Raw genomic sequence first — 18,941 nt, forward strand, 5'->3', positions numbered from 1 at the left:
TATATATATTTTTGCTTACAACCCCCCCTTGTTTTGAGGGGGTACAAATATGCTTAAAATAATCATCTACAACTGAGCAAAACATATTGTGTTGTTGTAAGCGACAGGATTATAGATTTAAAAAAAACTTGTTTGCATACCTTATTTTGACGTCTGAATATCAGAAATTCGATTGTGTTTAATTATTCCGTTTTTGAGTTTTGAAGTGTGAAATTCAGTGAATATGTTAAGTAAAATAATTAATTTAAGTTAAGGAAAACAACACACAATTTTTTTATATTTATACGAAAAAAGCCATTTTAAAATATTTTATAAATAAATTAACATTTTTTAACGAGCCGAATAATGCATGACCATTATTAAACAGGGAATGCTTTGAAGAATCGATAAAAAAAATCGATAAATATTGTGCCCTTTGTGTTAAAAAATATCATTTTTTCGATCCCGTTTAAAAACGTTTGCCGCCTTTGGACTACGGTGGATCAAACGCGCTGAAATAATTTTTTTATTCTGCTTTAAATTGTCCCCCCATTTTGGGGAGCCTGGCCCCCACACACATACACATTAAAAACCAAACTCATACAAATTGTCACCCATCTGGTACCGGCCAGCCTCAGCGTTAATAATACATTGAAATTTTCGTCACTGAAAAATAAGTTTTTTTTGCCTGCTTGGTCTTCGGTAGTTTACTTTTTATCAAGTACAAATGTAAACATTGTATCAAATCGACGCGAAGTAACTGGTTGCCTATATGAATAAGTGGAATTATTTGAAATCCAGGTACTTATATTATAATATTTTTACATATTCTCATAGAAAATCACCCTAAATCTTAGACCAGAAATAAACAAATTAATTCTTTCAAAAAACTTTTTTTTAAACTATTTATATACGTTTTTTGTGTAAGACAAAAAACGTCAATCGTTAACTTTTGGGGAAATTTTAACATTAAAATTTAGTTAAAAATAGTAAAAAATGTTTTATATTATTCTGCTTTCTATATGATGAAATTCAGGGGTTTATCTTTCTGGAAAAAAAAGTTACTCAGAAATAATGAATTTTAATAAATGTAATTTCGTTTTAAAAAACAACAGCAACTTGATTTTTTGGGCATTTTTGGCGGTGTAATTTATTAACATAACGCATATAGATTTTTATTTTTTATTTTTCAGAAAATAAAAAATTTAAGATATGAAAGCATTTTGAAGGGTCATTTAATATAAGTTAAAAATATTATTTGAAGAATATTAAAATGGCTTCTCCTGTCATTGATCGGTAAAAAACAGCAAATTTGTTTTTCGAAAAGAGAAACTTATTTTATCAATATTTTTGTGACTTTTGGAATACACCATCTTCATTCTGTGACAATTATGTACCCGATAAACGTTTTTCTTCATTTTTGTTCATCATCATAAGTGTCCAGCTGAATAAGCACCCAATATTCTTGTCTAATTAAACTTGTGTCCAGCGTACAATGCTCGAAACGTTGTTAAACTAACAGCAACCAAGATAAAAAAAAAACAGTTCTCAACATGTAAACAAAGAAAATGACACTAATACATCATTTTTGTAATACGGCAAAGTGATTGATGTGTGTTTTTGTACTCTTGTTCTGGATTATATAATGTAGAACGGCTCGAGCGTTTTGAATAACAAAAGTATCGCATAAAAGACGCTTCCAGTTGATAACAAAGCTTGTGTATCTTTGGAATCGGAATAATAATTACATGGCAGCCTGATTAAGCCTCTTAAGAAGCTTTATCTAGGTTCTGATTTTTCTTCTTGATATTTCTTTCTCTTTCCGTTCTTTTTGCTATGACTATATTTCTATGTAAAGCTAAAAAAGCATCAGCGGTTGATTCTACAAAAAAGGAGTAAACATTCTCCCTCGGAAGACGCATGCGCACTACCATATTTTTCCTTCGAGTATTTTCCGGTTTGCTTAAAATCAGATAAAAAAAGAAGCAAAAACAAAAAAAAAGCTGTGCAATGGCCGCTCCGAACAATTTCGTCCACCGGTTCGTGTGGCTGGAACCCTGATTAAATCCCTGGAAGAGATAGGCATTCCTGATATTATTTGATATTTTAGGGATCTCTTTGATTCGCTTGTAAGAATAAAATCAAAACAAACCACAAAAATCATTTATCTTGTAATTCAATCATTCTTGGACTCTTGGAATCAAACTCTTGTTTTCGCAATGGCTTCTATATTGCAAACAGTGCCGTTTTTTTCATCTTTTTCACACCAAACAATGTATATTGCCACTTAATATATAAAGGACTGCCCTATGTGATCGTGTTTAAAAGAGGACTATAGGGAGTTTAGTAGCGATATGTTTGTTCACATTATATTTCGACTTTCGCAAGTTAATAAGGAAAGCAGGAAATAGGAGGGAAATGTCAAAATCTAGCAAACCGAGGAAAGGAGCTATCAAGTTAGAAACCATCCTGGCATTTAGGGACCTCAACAATGAAACAATGGTATTTTGCTGCTTGTCAGATTAGTCGGAGAAATATGTACGTTGAGGGCGCACAAATGCTATGAGTTTATCTCAGCACATTTAATTAAAGTACTTATAACATCGGCACAGGAATAGTGCGGGACCTCTTAAATCTAAGAATATTTTTTAGGGCTGTCTTAGAATGAGGGACTCGTGGTAGATGTATCAACCCAGATGTAGCAATAATACTCCATGCATGGGCGAACTGTTGCCTTGTGAAAATATAAGAATATGTAGAGATATCATAGTTCGGATTGTTTTCTTAAGAATATTTGCGAAAACCATCATCGTGGATTAGGAATAAAACTAAAGCAAGTCTGAGGACCTATCGGACGAAAGTTAGAGTAATAATTTGAAGAAAAACTATGCAAAAAAAGTATGCCTCTATTTACATTGTACTTTCTATGATTTCATTTCGGCCGGTGTAAACTCCGGCCTTTGCCTCACGTATTGTTAATTTACTGAAGCAATCTATTATTTTACTGGTGCTACCAGAGTGAAGTGTCTAAATATACTACATTCCTGAAAAGAAAGACACCAAATATACTATTGTTCTTTTTGTTGTTCTTGTTTTTGTTTTTGTTTTGTTTGTTTTTTGTTTTTTTTTGCAAAAATCAATCACAATTTTCAAAAAAATAAATAAACCAAATAAAGTAAAAACATTTCTCCTACAAGACGACATGAATAAATAAAGAACTTGAAGCAAAGCAGCATGTATTACTTTTTACAGAATTACTGGATTTGGTATTTAAAGTATTGACAAGTAGTAAATTTGGTATTTAAAGTATTGACAAGCAGTAAATAGTTCAAATAAATAGTCTAAAAATGGCTGATATATTGGAGAACGGCACAAGGAAACTATACTTTATGTACAAATATTTTAAGATATACAGAACTTAACGTTTAAAAAGATTTGTCCAAATTTACTGGATTTGGTATAAAAATAAACAGGAAAAGCTTGATATGCTGTAAAATAAAAATCAAACCAAACCAATCTGTTATTATAATAAATCTGAAGTAATTTTTATGTCAATGAATCTAACAAGCCTAATCAATTGGAGCAAAGATAAGTAGTTAATCTTTATTTCGCTGAGGATTATATATATATATATATATATATATATATATATATATATATATATATATATGATATGATATAAAGATGAATGTGTGCGTATATGTGTGTGTGTCTGGCCACGACTAGGCTCTTATATGGTTGACTATTTTAAAAAACTGATTACATATAATGATAGAAGATATATCGAGACACAGGAATGAGTATGTTCGATCTGGCAGAACGGTGGTTCATTAAAATTGTGGGGTCTGCGTTCGCGTCTGGTCCACAAAGTATGGAAATAAAAAATTTTAAAATTTAAAAAACAAACGTTTACAAGTGTTTTTGATATAGATGTACATAAGAATACTTTGATAAGTATGTTTTAACTTAAATATGGATGGTATAATAAAATTGTGGGGTCTGCGTTCGCGCCTGGCCTCCATAGAATGGAAATAGGCACAAACTTTAATAAAGACTTTTCATATCTATCTGCTAAGTATACGTTGATAATTATGTTTCAGTTTGAAGAAATATGGTACAATAAAATTATGGGGGGTTCGTTCGCACCTGACCTCCACAGAATGGAAATATGTCACAAAGTTTAACAAGGTTTTTTTATATAGATCCACAGAATATTGTGATAAGTGTTTCAGTGTGAGCAGATATGGTATGATAAATTATGGGTTTTATCTATTTTATTTTTACTTTCATCATATTTTGCTTTGATTTTGATACCCCCAAATTCGAAGCTATCTTTTACAACCCTTCCTTTACATAACCTATCATACTTTAATAAATCAGAGTCCATTTTCTGTAGGCTGTTTTTGAACCCAGTCAACGATGGGTACTTTTCCTAGTATATATATATATATATATATATATATATATATATATATATATTATTTTTTTACATTTTCACTCCAAACAAAGCACATTGCCACTTTGATGTAGGGGCTACTATCAGGGACCTAATTTGCAGGGGTACTATGTAGGGATTTTAGCAGCAGGATTTCTGTTCACATTACACTTGAACTTCTGCATGTCAGTACAGCTGGGGAAGCAGGAAACCGGAAGAGATTTCCAAAGTCTAACAGTTCTGGGGAAAAAGCTATTAGGGTAGAAGGCTTTCTAGAAATCTCTACTGTGTAGGGGTGGGATTTTGTTGCTTGTCGGGTTTGTCGGGTTTGTCGAAGGTATTTTCGTCGATGGGGGTGCATCAGCCCAAATGTGACAGCAGTACTCCATACACGGATGAATGGTGGCTTTATAGAGGTACAGGATACTTTCAGGCGTAAGTAACCTTCTAGCACGATAGAGAGAGCCCACCTTCTTCGCAGCAGCCTTGGAAATTACCTCGATGTATCGATCCCTGAGGATACCCGTAGTTATATCAAATGTTTTGGACATGCACCCATCGAGGACAACATGGATTCTTCTCTCATTTAAAAATGATTTAATTATGCTAAGCATACGTCCAGTAATTACATAGGATTTTATTTTCATGAGAGGACCATCGTGCCACATCCTGTCAAAAGCCTTAGATGTATCTAGAGCTACTGCCCTCCCATGCCTTGCATTGTCCCGTACTTGGTATAAATATTCGGAGATTACAGTAAGAATATATGCAGTAGAACGAGCTTGCCTAAATCGAAGTGGGTGGTCAGACAGAAGTTTAGCAGCTATAAGGTGGTGGACTAGAGCTTGATTAATTAAGGAGTCAAATATTTTGGCGAAAAAAGGGAGGAGGCTAATTGGACAATAATTTAATGGGTCAGTTATTTCGCCAGAGTTTTTGTAAACTCATACCACAGAAGCAGCCAGGAAAGCAAGATTTGTTAAGGCATTTGTTGAAGAGTTTAGAGCGAACTGGAGCAACCTCAGCTGAGAATTTTTTGAATATCACAGCTCCGATGAGATCAGGTCCACATGCTTTTAAGGTGTCTAGGTTTTTTTATGATAGGGTGTACTTACGGAAGAGTGATTTTCAGATCATCTAATGTGGTTTCTGTCCACAGAGGAAAATCAGGGAAGGAATGGCTTGCTGGGTCCAAGGTAGAGTTTGAGGCAAACTGGCGGGCAAGCATGTTAGCTTTCTCAGTTGCTGTGCAAACTACCTCATGATTGTTGAATAGTGAGGGTATTGTTGATCGTCCATTATTTACTACACTATTGTAGACAGAACAGTAGGCAGCGGGTCATATATATATATATATATATATATATATATATATATATATATATTGAATAAATGAAATAGCCCATATTCAAAATTTCATGATGTTAACCATCTTAAAATTTATTCCTTTAATTCAGTTGGCATTCACAATTCTTGGCAGTGTCTGTTTTGTAGCACAACATCCTTCACTTTTGATTAAAAGAAATTACTATGTTAAGTTTTACATTAATAAGAAGAATAATTAATGTTTTAGCTCGAGGTAAACAATTATGTTAACGGATTACATCGGGAATTCGTATATAGTAACTAAATAAAATTAAAGTTTAAAAAGCAAAGACTATAAAGAATTATAATTTATGTAATAATAAATTTAATTATAACAGTAATAAGAAATTAATTATGTATAGATTTTAATTCATATCAATAAATTATTTAATACAACCGGAAATTGAAAATATGTATTTGGTTTTCTTTTTTAAACGTTTCGTGTAAATTGAGTAGGTATGTATAGATGTGTAATAGATTATAATCATTTATGTTAATATGGATATATTAATCATAAATAATTAATTTACTAATTACTAAATAGAACATATTTGGCAGAATATACATAGACTAATGTAATTTGTCTATGCAAATATGTGGGTTTTAGTGACTTTATTTCCAAAGTCAAAATGGCGCAATGTAATAAATATATAAGGTATTTGCAGCTTCGCTTCAATTTTTCGGATGTTCTAATCATATATATATATATATATATATATATATATATATATATATATATATATATATATATATATATATATATATTAGTCTGGTTATTGTACAAACATTATTGGTTACATATGTGTATACATGTTTCAGTGGAATCTCAATTTGGAGAGACTTGATACGTCAGACCTTGAAAGGGAAAGCTATTCTTGTCTGATGAGGTGTGTCTCCCTGAATTGAGATTCTGCTGAAACATGTATGCACATATGTAACTATTAATATCTGTATAATAAACAAACTACATACTGCTCTGTTGTCAATTGAGCACTCTTTAATAATCCCACTGGTTTCAGTGGATTTACGTCTAGAAAACCAATCTATATAACTATTATATATATATATATAATAGTTGCATATATATATATATGTATATATATGTATATATATAAATATATATATATATGTATAATATATATATAAATATATAAATATATTTATTTACATGATTTACTCCTAAACATGTTTAATACATATATATATATATATAATAGTTGCATATATATATATGTATATATATATGTATATATATACATATATATATATATATATATATATGTATAATATATATATATAAATATATATATATATTTATTTACATGATTTACTCCTAAACATGTTTAATACATATATATATATATATATAATAGTTGCATATATATATATGTATATATATGTATATATATAAATATATATATATATATGTATAATATATATATATAAATATATATATATATAAATATATATATATATATTTATTTACATGATTTACTCCTAAACATGTTTAATACATCTTTTTATTGATTGAAAACTAATTTCTAATAAGCCTCACTTTGAATTCACTAAGTAACTCAGCTTTTAGTGCATTTCTGTCTATTATTTCCCTCTTTTCTCAATGTATATTATTTAATTACCTGCTCTTGTTTAATACAATGTATATTACTCTCGTTTCCGTCTCCCTGTTTGACTTAAAGGGGCAATATCGAAGAATAAACTTCTATGAGTAAAAGACAGACAGGGAGAAAGAAAGTAAAAAAAAAAAAGATATTCAGAAAAATATAAGAATACAATTGGGATAAATATTGAAGATTAAAATTTTGTTAGGAAAATAGAAAAAGAGGGAAAGATGTAGGTAAATACTGAATATCAAAATTGCATGGATGAAAAGATAAATACAAAGGAAAGCGTAATTGGAATAATAATAATAAGAAGAAGAAGGAGGAGGAGGAGAAAGAGGAGGAGGAAGAGGAGAACGAGGAGTATAGGAGGAGGAAAAACGCCATTACACACGCTCAGGATCTTTATCCAGGATATCCGAATGGAATTCTATATGGAAAAGTGCGCGCTGCTGATCAGGGGAAAACTGGAAGCAACAGAAAGTATAGTACTACCCGATCAAACAGAAATGAAGGCACTAGGTGAACATTATAGCTACAAATACTTGGGAGTGCTGGAAGCAGACAACATCAAAGCAACGGAAATAAAAGAGAAAATTTGAAAGGAATACCTTAGATGAACAAGAAAACTCCTCGAAACCAAACTATATAGAAGAAACCTAATTAAAGGAATAAACACGTGGGTAGTATCACTAATAAGATACTGTGGGCCATTTATAAGCTGGACCAAATAAGAATTAAGGAATCTCGATCAGAAAACCAGAAAACACTTATGACGGTGCACAATGCAGTACACCTCAAAGGATGATACTGACCGATTATATGTGAAAGGGGAAGACGGAGAAGAGGACTGGTCTGTATAAAGGACTGTGTAAATTACACACAAAAAAATTATAAAATACATAATGTAGAACACCGAAAGAATAATTACTGGAGCAAAATGCACGTAAGAAACGAACAAAATAGAAAAATAGACGAAAAATAAGACGAAAATAAAGAGAAATAGCTACACAGACAGATCACAAGGATGACAAAAGAGGAGACTAACGAAAATACTTGAAAATAGCTACAAAAAGGAAACCTAAACAGGGAAACTGAATCACTAATAACTGCTGCACAAAATGACACAATTAGAACCAACCACATCAAATCAAGGATCGACAAGACACAAAACATCAAATGTAGACTCTGCGAACACAGAGATGAAACAATAAACCACATAATAAGTTAATACAGCAAACTAACTAAAAAAGAATATAAAAATAGACTCTATTACGTGGGAAAGTAATACATTAGTAATTATGCATACAATTGCATCTTGAACACACAGACAAATGGTACAAGCATAATACGGCAGCAGTACTAGAAAATGAACATCACAAGATCCTATAGGACATGGATAAACAAACGAATATTCCCATCAAAGCAGGAAGGCCGGATGTCATAATAGTTAACAAGAAAGAAAAAGTCCTGCTAGATTATAGATGTTACCATTCCAGCAGAGAGCAGAGTAAAGATCAAAGAGACTGAGAAGCGGGACAAATACACGGAACTGGCCAGAGAGCTTAGAGGGTTCTGGAAAATGAAGAAAGCCAAGATAACACCACTGATAGTGTGAGCGCTAGGAACAATACCGAAAATTTTGAACAGAAATAGGACAGTTTGAAATCAGAGGGATGGCTGAAGAGATACAACTGATTTCAAAAACGAAAACTGCAGAAATATTAAAGAGACACATTGAATGTGGAGATTAACACTTATGAGCTACAGGCACAAACTGGGCACAGAAATGACTACAGATATAAAACATAAGAAATGACACATGGATTCATGAAAACTGAAACTGTATAATTGTAAGACCCCCCCTTTTGTGTGTGTGTTAGTGTCCCCATAAACGGGCACCAAATAATGAGGAGAGTCAAGGAGATAAAGCACTAGCCAGACCTCCGCTAGCTGAGTGCAAAGCGAACTGGGACCTTAGAAATTCCAGTGAATTCACCGCAAAGAAGAAATCAGTGGTAAGCGACTATTACGATAACGCAAATTCATTTGCAAAGGTTACCCCGAAATAGGTGGAGAATACGGGAAATCTGGGAAGACCTGTTGTCACGTAGACTCAGAGAATACTAAAAGTTGGTTTCAAAGAGAAATCTTTGATGATGGTTTGCGTGACTACTCCTAGTGAGTAAATAATAATAATAATAATAAGAAGAAGAAGAAGAAGAAGAACAACAACAACAACAACAAGGAAAGAAAATGAAAAGAAAAACAATAAAACACGTTCATTTTATCACTCATAAGACATCAATTTTAAGGAAAAAAAATAAAATCTCTGAAGAAAGAAACTAAGAAAAAGAAGACGGGAAAAATATCAACATTTCTGAGAGGCAAACGAACGAGAAAAAAAGAAAAGAAAAAATTAAAATTTAAAAAATAAATTAAAATTAAAAATAGGTACAAAAAGAAAAGAAGATTTTTTTAATTGTAATTCGAAAGCTGGAATGATTTGAAAAAAAAGGGGAAATTGCTCAGAATTTAAAAGGCCAAATTTGTTTCATGTATTGAACTGCTTTCGGTCATTTGAAAATTAAATCTTTCAAACTCTTCAATCTCTTCGAAGTCATTGGATAGGGGCGGCCTCTATCGGACAAATATCGATACCAAAATGGGGTAAACAGCCGATCTAAAAGAAAATTTGCAAAAACAATGGTTTCGTGCATGAAATGGATTTTTTAAAAATAAAAGTGTTGTTCGGATGTTGGATACACCAATACATTATTATTATTATTATTATTATTATTATTATTATTATTATTATTATTATTGTTGTTGTTGTTGCTGTTGCTGTTATTATTATTATTATTATTATTATTATTATTATTATACACAGAAAAAGAAGAGAATAACGTATAGAAAATAAAGATAGATAATATAGAAAAAGAGATTGTACCAAAATATCTGTATGATATTAGTTCTTTTATTGAGCAAAGGTGCGGTCGAAATGAAAGTTTCTGTTTAGAGCACAATGCAATCATGATACTTAACTTTTGTATTTTCAACTATAAGTGAAACTATTATTTGCAAATATCTCATAAAATTAGCAGTAGATTTTCTACAGGGTAATTATGGAAACCTGTGAAGATTTCTCCGGACAACAACAACAACAATAACAACAACAACAACAACAATCACAAGAAGAAGAAGATAAAAACAATAACAATAATAATAACGAGCTGCGTGTGCGTGGTCTCCTTCTACTGCTGTATGTGACGCCACAAAAAATAGTGAAGAAACGATGAGTGTGAAAAGTGTGAAGGGTCAAGTTTCAGAAAAAATTAATGGATGGGTAAAAAAGTATAGGGCAAAAGTGTCATTTTTTGCAATTTTTGGTCATTTGTAACCCTTTTTGTGCTCTTATGTACGCAGAATCCCAGTGTAAATGGACAAACACTGCGGTTTCACGCCTTAAGATATGTACAGTGATGATCATATTTATTGGCACGGTAAAATAAAAGTTAAATTTTGTCTAATAAATTCTAAAAAAGGGATTAAATTAAAGAAAATAACAAAGTATATTATGTATTTTTAACTGGCCTTTCCGATGCAGCAATCGGATTTTAGAAAAAATAAATAACAAAGGAACAACAAACATAATTGCAAAAAACCCTTGTTCAAAATTATTGGCACGGCTTTGTTTTTCTTTTAGTATCAGTATAATATCAATCAATTTCCGGTTTACGTGCTTTCTGAACTTTTTTATAGCCATATTATGCTTGTTTAACGCTAATCCAGTGAATAATTTTTTTCAGATAATTTTTAGATAGCGATTTATTTAAACTATTATAAGTGACTAAATTATAATTTTCAATCGCCATGGTTAAAACTAAGGAACACAGCGAAGACGTCAGGAAGCTTGTTGTAGCATGCCATACCAATGGGGAGGGCTATGATAAGATTTCAAAGAAGCTAAACCTTCCCAAATCCACTGTTAGAGCCATAATAAACAAGTTCAAATCGCAAGGCCACGTTATGAGTTTAGAGGGTAGAGGGAGAAAAAGGATTCTTTCCCCAAGAGATGAACGGAAAATTGTTCGACAAGTAAAACAAAACCCAAGGATCTCTGTTGGGGAGATTGTTGATGAACAGAGCACCTCTGGAGTGAATGTATCTCGACATACAGTTGGTAGAGTTTTGAAGAGAGCTGGTTTAAAAGCATGTCGTCCGAGAAAGACTCCCTTATTGAAGCCTATGCACCTGAAAGCAAGGCTAGCCTTTGCAAAACGTCATATTGATAAAGATGTTGCATTCTGGAAACGTGTTCTATGGACTGACGAAACGAAAATAGAGTTATTTGGCCATAATAAAGTGTCTTATATTTACAGAAAATCTGGCGAAGCTTTCCTGCCTAAGAACACCATACCCACAGTGAAGCACGGTGGAGGCAGTTTGATGTTTTGGGGATCCTTTGCTGCCTCTGGACCAGGGCGACTTGTTAAGGTCACAGGTAGCATGAAAAAGGAAGATTATGTTAAAATATTGGATGAAAACCTGAAAGACTCTGCTAAAGAGCTCTCACTTGGTCGTCGTTGGTGGTTCATGCAAGATAATGACCCAAAGCATTCGGCTAAACTGACTAAGAAATGGCTTCAGGACAATCATATTAATGTTTTGGAGTGGCCATCACAAAGCCCAGACCTTAATCCAATTGAAAATTTATGGAGAACATTAAAATTGAGGGTAATGCAAAGGAAGCCTAAGAATCTTATTCAATTGGAGGATTATTGTCAGGAAGAGTGGGCTAAAATTACTACTGACGAGTGCAACAACTTGGTTGTAAACTATGAAAAGCGACTGAGGAAGGTAATCAAGGCCAAAGGCTATACAATTGATTATTAAATAAATCGTGCCAATCATTTTGAACAAGAGTTTTTTGCAATTATGTTTGTTGTTCCTTTGTTATTTATTTTTTCTAAAATCCGATTGCTGCATCGGAAAGGCCAGTTAAAAATACATAATATACTTTGTTATTTTCTTTAATTTAATCCCTTTTTTAGAATTTATTAGACAAAATTTAACTTTTATTTTACCGTGCCAATAAATACGATCATCACTGTATATTTGAATTCAGCACTATAGAAAAGCACTATGTAGACATGCATATCAAGTTTTAGAATAATATGAAAGAAAGCTCTAAAAATGCATGCCCTAAAAGTCCCAGAGGGACACGAAGCAGAATTTCGCCAGGGTAATCCATACTGAATTCATATTAAAAACAATGGCCTCCACATTTTGGCTAAGGTTCAGGAAAATCTAGTGGATAGATCAAAAGTTATAGGGCAAGAGATGTCATTTTTGGGCCGTTTGGAGGCATTTTTTTACTTCTTTTGAGCCCCTAGGGACGCTGAATCCAAGTGTAAATGAATAAAGGTGCAGTGTCAAGCCTTAACACATGTATATTTAGTTGACCACCGTGAAAACCCACTATATATTCAGACATATCAAGTTTTTGTTGACAAATATAAAAAAGAGACAAAAATGGGCGTTTTTAGTATTGAAAGTCGCGGGGACGCGAACCAGAATTTAACCAGGGTACCCATACTGGATTCATATTAAGAATAATAGGGTCCACATTTTGGCCAAGTTTCAGAAAAATCTAATGAATGAATCAAAAGTTATGGGACAAAACGTGTCATTTTGGGCCATTTGGAGGCATTTTTTTTAATCTCTTTTAAGCCCCTGAGAGCGGAACGGGAATTTTAACATCTATTTAATGAAATACAATTTGTGGAAAAATTTCAGGAAAAACTAATGGACTGTTATCTGGAAGTCGTCCGGACTAACGGACGCACAGACGCAGACAAGAACGGGCGCACAACGCCACTGAAAACGTAGGTCCCTCTCCGATAAATCAGTGGACTAATACAAATAATATCAATAATAATAACAATAATAACAATAATAAAAATAAAGATAAAATAATAAGGATAACTACAATCATTATGTAAATAAAAATAACAATAAAAACAACGAAAAATAACAATGATAAGAACAATGGTAATAATCATAAAATTAACAATAAAAATGACAAAATAACAATAATAACAATAAAAAATTACAATAAACACATTTGAATTAAAGCAATACTAATAACAATAATAAAACGGCTAATTATTAATAACAACAATACCAATGATAATGACAATAAAATTAACAATAATTAAACAAGAATAAGAATCATAACAAAAATAACAATAATAATAGCAATAATAATAACAACTATAAAATAACAATAGTAATAACAATAAAAGTAACAATAATAAAATTATAAAATCAACAAGAAATAACAAATAAAAATAGCAATAAAATATCAATAATAAAACAATAATAATAATAGCGAAAATAACAATATAAATAACAAGAAATATAACTATAATAATAAAAATAGCAATAATGTATAAACATAAAGATAACAATGAAAAAATAGAACTAAGAAGGACAATAGCAATAATAAGAAGAACAATAACAATAGTAATGATAACAATAATAATAGCAATAAAATAACAATGCATAGCAATAACACAAATAACGATAAAATTAACAGTAAACATAAAATAAAATACCAAAATTAAAACAACCGAAACAACAAATGTAATAATAACAATAACAATAATGATAACAACATTAAAACAATAAGAAAAAGAAAAAGAATAACGATTACAAAAATGAACTAGTCTTGTAAATCCGTTAAACACAGATACAAGTCATAAGCTGTTTATTTGAATGAGTGATTCATGGCGAATTGTTGGTTAATATGATTAAATGTGTTCGCATTTGTTGCATTATATATTCGTCTCGATTTATACACCTTAATCTCGATTTGTACGCATTAATCTCGATTTGTACAAATAATTCTCGATTTGTACAAATTAATCTCGATTTGTAAACATTAATTTCGATTTGTACGCATTAATCTCGATTTGTATGCATTAATCTCGATTTGTACAAATTAATCTCGATTTGTATAAATAAATCTCGATTTGTACGCATTAATCTCGATTTGTACGCATTAATCTGTATTTGTACAAATTAATCTCGATTTGTACACATTAATCTCGATTTGTACAAATTAATCTCGATTTGTACAAATTAATCTCGATTTGTACACATTAATCTCGATTTGTACACATTAATCTGGATTTGTACGCATTAATCTCGATCTGTACGCATTAATCTCGATTTGTACGCATTAATCTCGATTTGTACAAATTAATCTCAATTTGTACGCATTAATCTCGATTTGTACACATTAATCTCGATTTGTACAAATTAATCTCGATTTGTACACATTAATCTCGATTTGTACGCATTAATGTCGATTTGTACACATTAATCTAAATTTGTACGCATTAATCTCGATTTGTACACATTAATCTCGATTTGTACGCATTAATCTCGATTTGTACACATTAATCTCGATTTGTACGCATTAATCTCGATTTATACAAATTAATCTCGATTTGTAGATATAAATCTCGATTTGTAAACATTAATCTCGATTTATACGCATTAATCTGAATTTGTACATATTTATCTCGATTTGTACACATTAATCTCGATTTATACGCATTAATCTCTATGTGTACAAATTAATCTCGATTTGTAAACATTAATCTCGATTTGTACAAATTAATCTCGATTTGTACACATTAATCTCGATTTGTACGCATTAATCTCGATTTGTACACATTAATCTCGATTTGTACGCATTAATCTCGATTTGTACACATTAATCTCGATTTGTACACATTAATTTCGATTTGTACACATTAATCTCGATTTGAACAAATTAATCTCGATTTGTACACATTAATCTCGATTTGTACACATTAATTTCGATTTGTACACATTAATCTTGATTTGAACAAATTAATCTCGATTTGTACACATTAATCTTGATTTGTACACATTAATCTCGATTTGTACACATTAATCTCGATTTGTACACATTAATCTAGATTTGTACAAATTCATCTCCATTTGTACGCAATTATCTCGATTTGTACAAATTAATCTCGATTTGTACGCTTAATCTCGATTTATACGCATTAATCTAAACTTGTACAAATTAATCTCGATTTGTACATATTAATCTGGATTTGTACGCATTAATCTCGATCTGTACGCATTAATCTCGATTTGTACGCATTAATCTCGATTTGTACAAATTAATCTCAATTTGTACGCATTAATCTCGATTTGTACACATTAATCTCGATTTGTACAAATTAATCTCGATTTGTACACATTAATCTCGATTTGTACGCATTAATCTCGATTTGTACACATTAATCTCGATTTGTACGCATTAATCTCGATTTGTACACATTAATCTCGATTTGTACGCATTAATCTCGATTTGTACACATTAATCTCGATTTGTACGCATTAATCTCGATTTATACAAATTAATCTCGATTTGTAGATATAAATCTCGATTTGTAAACATTAATCTCGATTTATACGCATTAATCTGAATTTGTACATATTTATCTCGATTTGTACAATTAATCTCGATTTATACGCATTAATCTCTATGTGTACAAATTAATCTCGATTTGTACACATTAATCTCGATTTGTACAAATTAATCTCGATTTGTACACATTAATCTCGATTTGTACGCATTAATCTCGATTTGTACACATTAATCTCGATTTGTACGCATTAATCTCGATTTGTACACATTAATCTCGATTTGTACACATTAATTTCGATTTGTACACATTAATCTCGATTTGTACAAATTCATCTCCATTTGTACGCAATTATCTCGATTTGTACAAATTAATCTCGATTTGTACGCTTAATCTCGATTTATACGCATTAATCTAAACTTGTACAAATTAATCTCGATTTGTACACATTAATCTGGATTTGTACGCATTAATCTCGATCTGTACGCATTAATCTCGATTTGTACGCATTAATCTCGATTTGTACAAATTAATCTCAATTTGTACGCATTAATCTCGATTTGTACACATTAATCTCGATTTGTACAAATTAATCTCGATTTGTACACATTAATCTCGATTTGTACGCATTAATCTCGATTTGTACACATTAATCTCGATTTGTACGCATTAATCTCGATTTGTACACATTAATCTCGATTTGTACGCATTAATCTCGATTTGTACACATTAATCTCGATTTGTACGCATTAATCTCGATTTATACAAATTAATCTCGATTTGTAGATATAAATCTCGATTTGTAAACATTAATCTCGATTTATACGCATTAATCTGAATTTGTACATATTTATCTCGATTTGTACACATTAATCTCGATTTATACGCATTAATCTCTATGTGTACAAATTAATCTCGATTTGTACACATTAATCTCGATTTGTACAAATTAATCTCGATTTGTACACATTAATCTGGATTTGTACGCATTAATCTCGATTTGTACACATTAATCTCGATTTGTACGCATTAATCTCGATTTGTACACATTAATCTCGATTTGTACACATTAATTTCGATTTGTACACATTAATCTCGATTTGAACAAATTAATCTCGATTTGTACACATTAATCTCGATTTGTACACATTAATTTCGATTTGTACACATTAATCTTGATTTGAACAAATTAATCTCGATTTGTACACATTAATCTTGATTTGTACACATTAATCTCGATTTGTACACATTAATCTCGATTTGTACACATTAATCTAGATTTGTACAAATTAATCTCGATTTGTACACATTAATCTCGATTTGTACGCATTAATCTCGATTTATACGCATTCATCTAAACTTGTACAAATTAATCTCGATTTGTACACATTAATCTCGATTTGTACGCATTAATCTCGATTTGTACAAATTAATCTCGATTTGTACGCATTAATCTCGATTTATACGCATTCATCTAAACTTGTACAAATTAATCTCGATTTGTACACATTAATCTCGATTTGTACGCATTAATCTCGATTTGTACGCATTAATCAAAATTTGTACAAATTAATCTCGATTTCTACGCATTAATCTCGATTTGTACACAATAATCTGGATTTGTACGAATTAATCTCGATTTGTACGAATTAATCTCGATTAGTACACATTAATCTCAATTTCTACAAATTAATCTCGATTTAAACGCATTAATCTCGATTTCTACACATTAATCTCGATTTGTACGCATTAATCTCGATTTGTACACATTAATCTCGATTTGTACGCATTAATCTCGATTTGTACATATTGATCTCGATTTGTACGCATTAATCTCGATTTGTACAAATTAATCTCGATTTGTACACATTAATCTCGATGTGTACACATTAATTTCGATTTGTACACATTAATCTCGATTTGTACGCCTTAATTTCGATTTGAACAAATTAATCTCGATTTGTACGCATTAATCTCGATTTAAACAAATTAATCTCGATTTGTACACATTAATCTCGATTTGTACACATTAATTTCGATTTGTACACATTAGACTTGATTTGAATAAATTAATCTCGATTTGTATACATTAATCTTGATTTGTACACATTAATCTCGATTTGTACACATTAATCTCGATTTGTACATATTAATCTCGATTTGTACAAATTAATCTCGATTTGTACGCATTAATCTCGATTTGTACAAATTAATCTCGATTTGTACAAATTAATCTCGATTTGTACACTTTAATCTCGATTTGTACGCATTAATCTCGATTTGTACGCATTCATTTGAGTTTGCACATATTAATCTTATTTGTGGATATAAATCTCGATTTGTAAACATTAATCTCGATTTGTACGCATTAATCTCGATTTGTACGCATTAATCAAAATTTGTACACATTAATCTCGATTTGTACGCATTAATCTCGATTTGTACACAATAATCTGGATTTGTACGCATTAATCTCGATTTGTACGCATTAATCTCGATTTGTACGCATTAATCTCGATTTGTACACATTAATCTCGATTTCTACAAATTAATCTCGATTTAAACGCATTAATCTCGATTTGTACACATTAATCTCGATTTGTACGCATTAATCTCGATTTGTACACATTAATCTCGATTTGTACAGATTGATCTCAATTTGTACACATTTATTTTGATTTGTACAAATTAATCTCGAGTTGTACACATTAATCTCGATGTGTACAAATTAATTTCGATTTGTACACATTAATCTCGATTTGTACGCCTTAATTTCGATTTGAACAATATAATCTCGATTTGTACGCATTTATCTCGATTTGAACAAATTAATCTCGATTTGTACACATTAATCTCGATTTGTACACATTAATTTCGATTTGTACACATTAGACTGGATTTGAACAAATTAATCTCGATTTGTACACATTAATCTTGATTTGTACACATTAATCTCGATTTGTACACATTAATCTCGATTTGTACATATTAATCTCGATTTGTACACATTAATCTTGATTTGTACACATTAATCTCGATTTGTACACATTAATCTCGATTTGTACACAT

This window comes from Euprymna scolopes, chromosome 19 (assembly GCF_053919585.1).
Source record: "Euprymna scolopes isolate OS-2025 chromosome 19, ASM5391958v1, whole genome shotgun sequence".
NCBI classification, from domain to species: Eukaryota; Metazoa; Mollusca; class Cephalopoda; order Sepiida; family Sepiolidae; genus Euprymna; species Euprymna scolopes.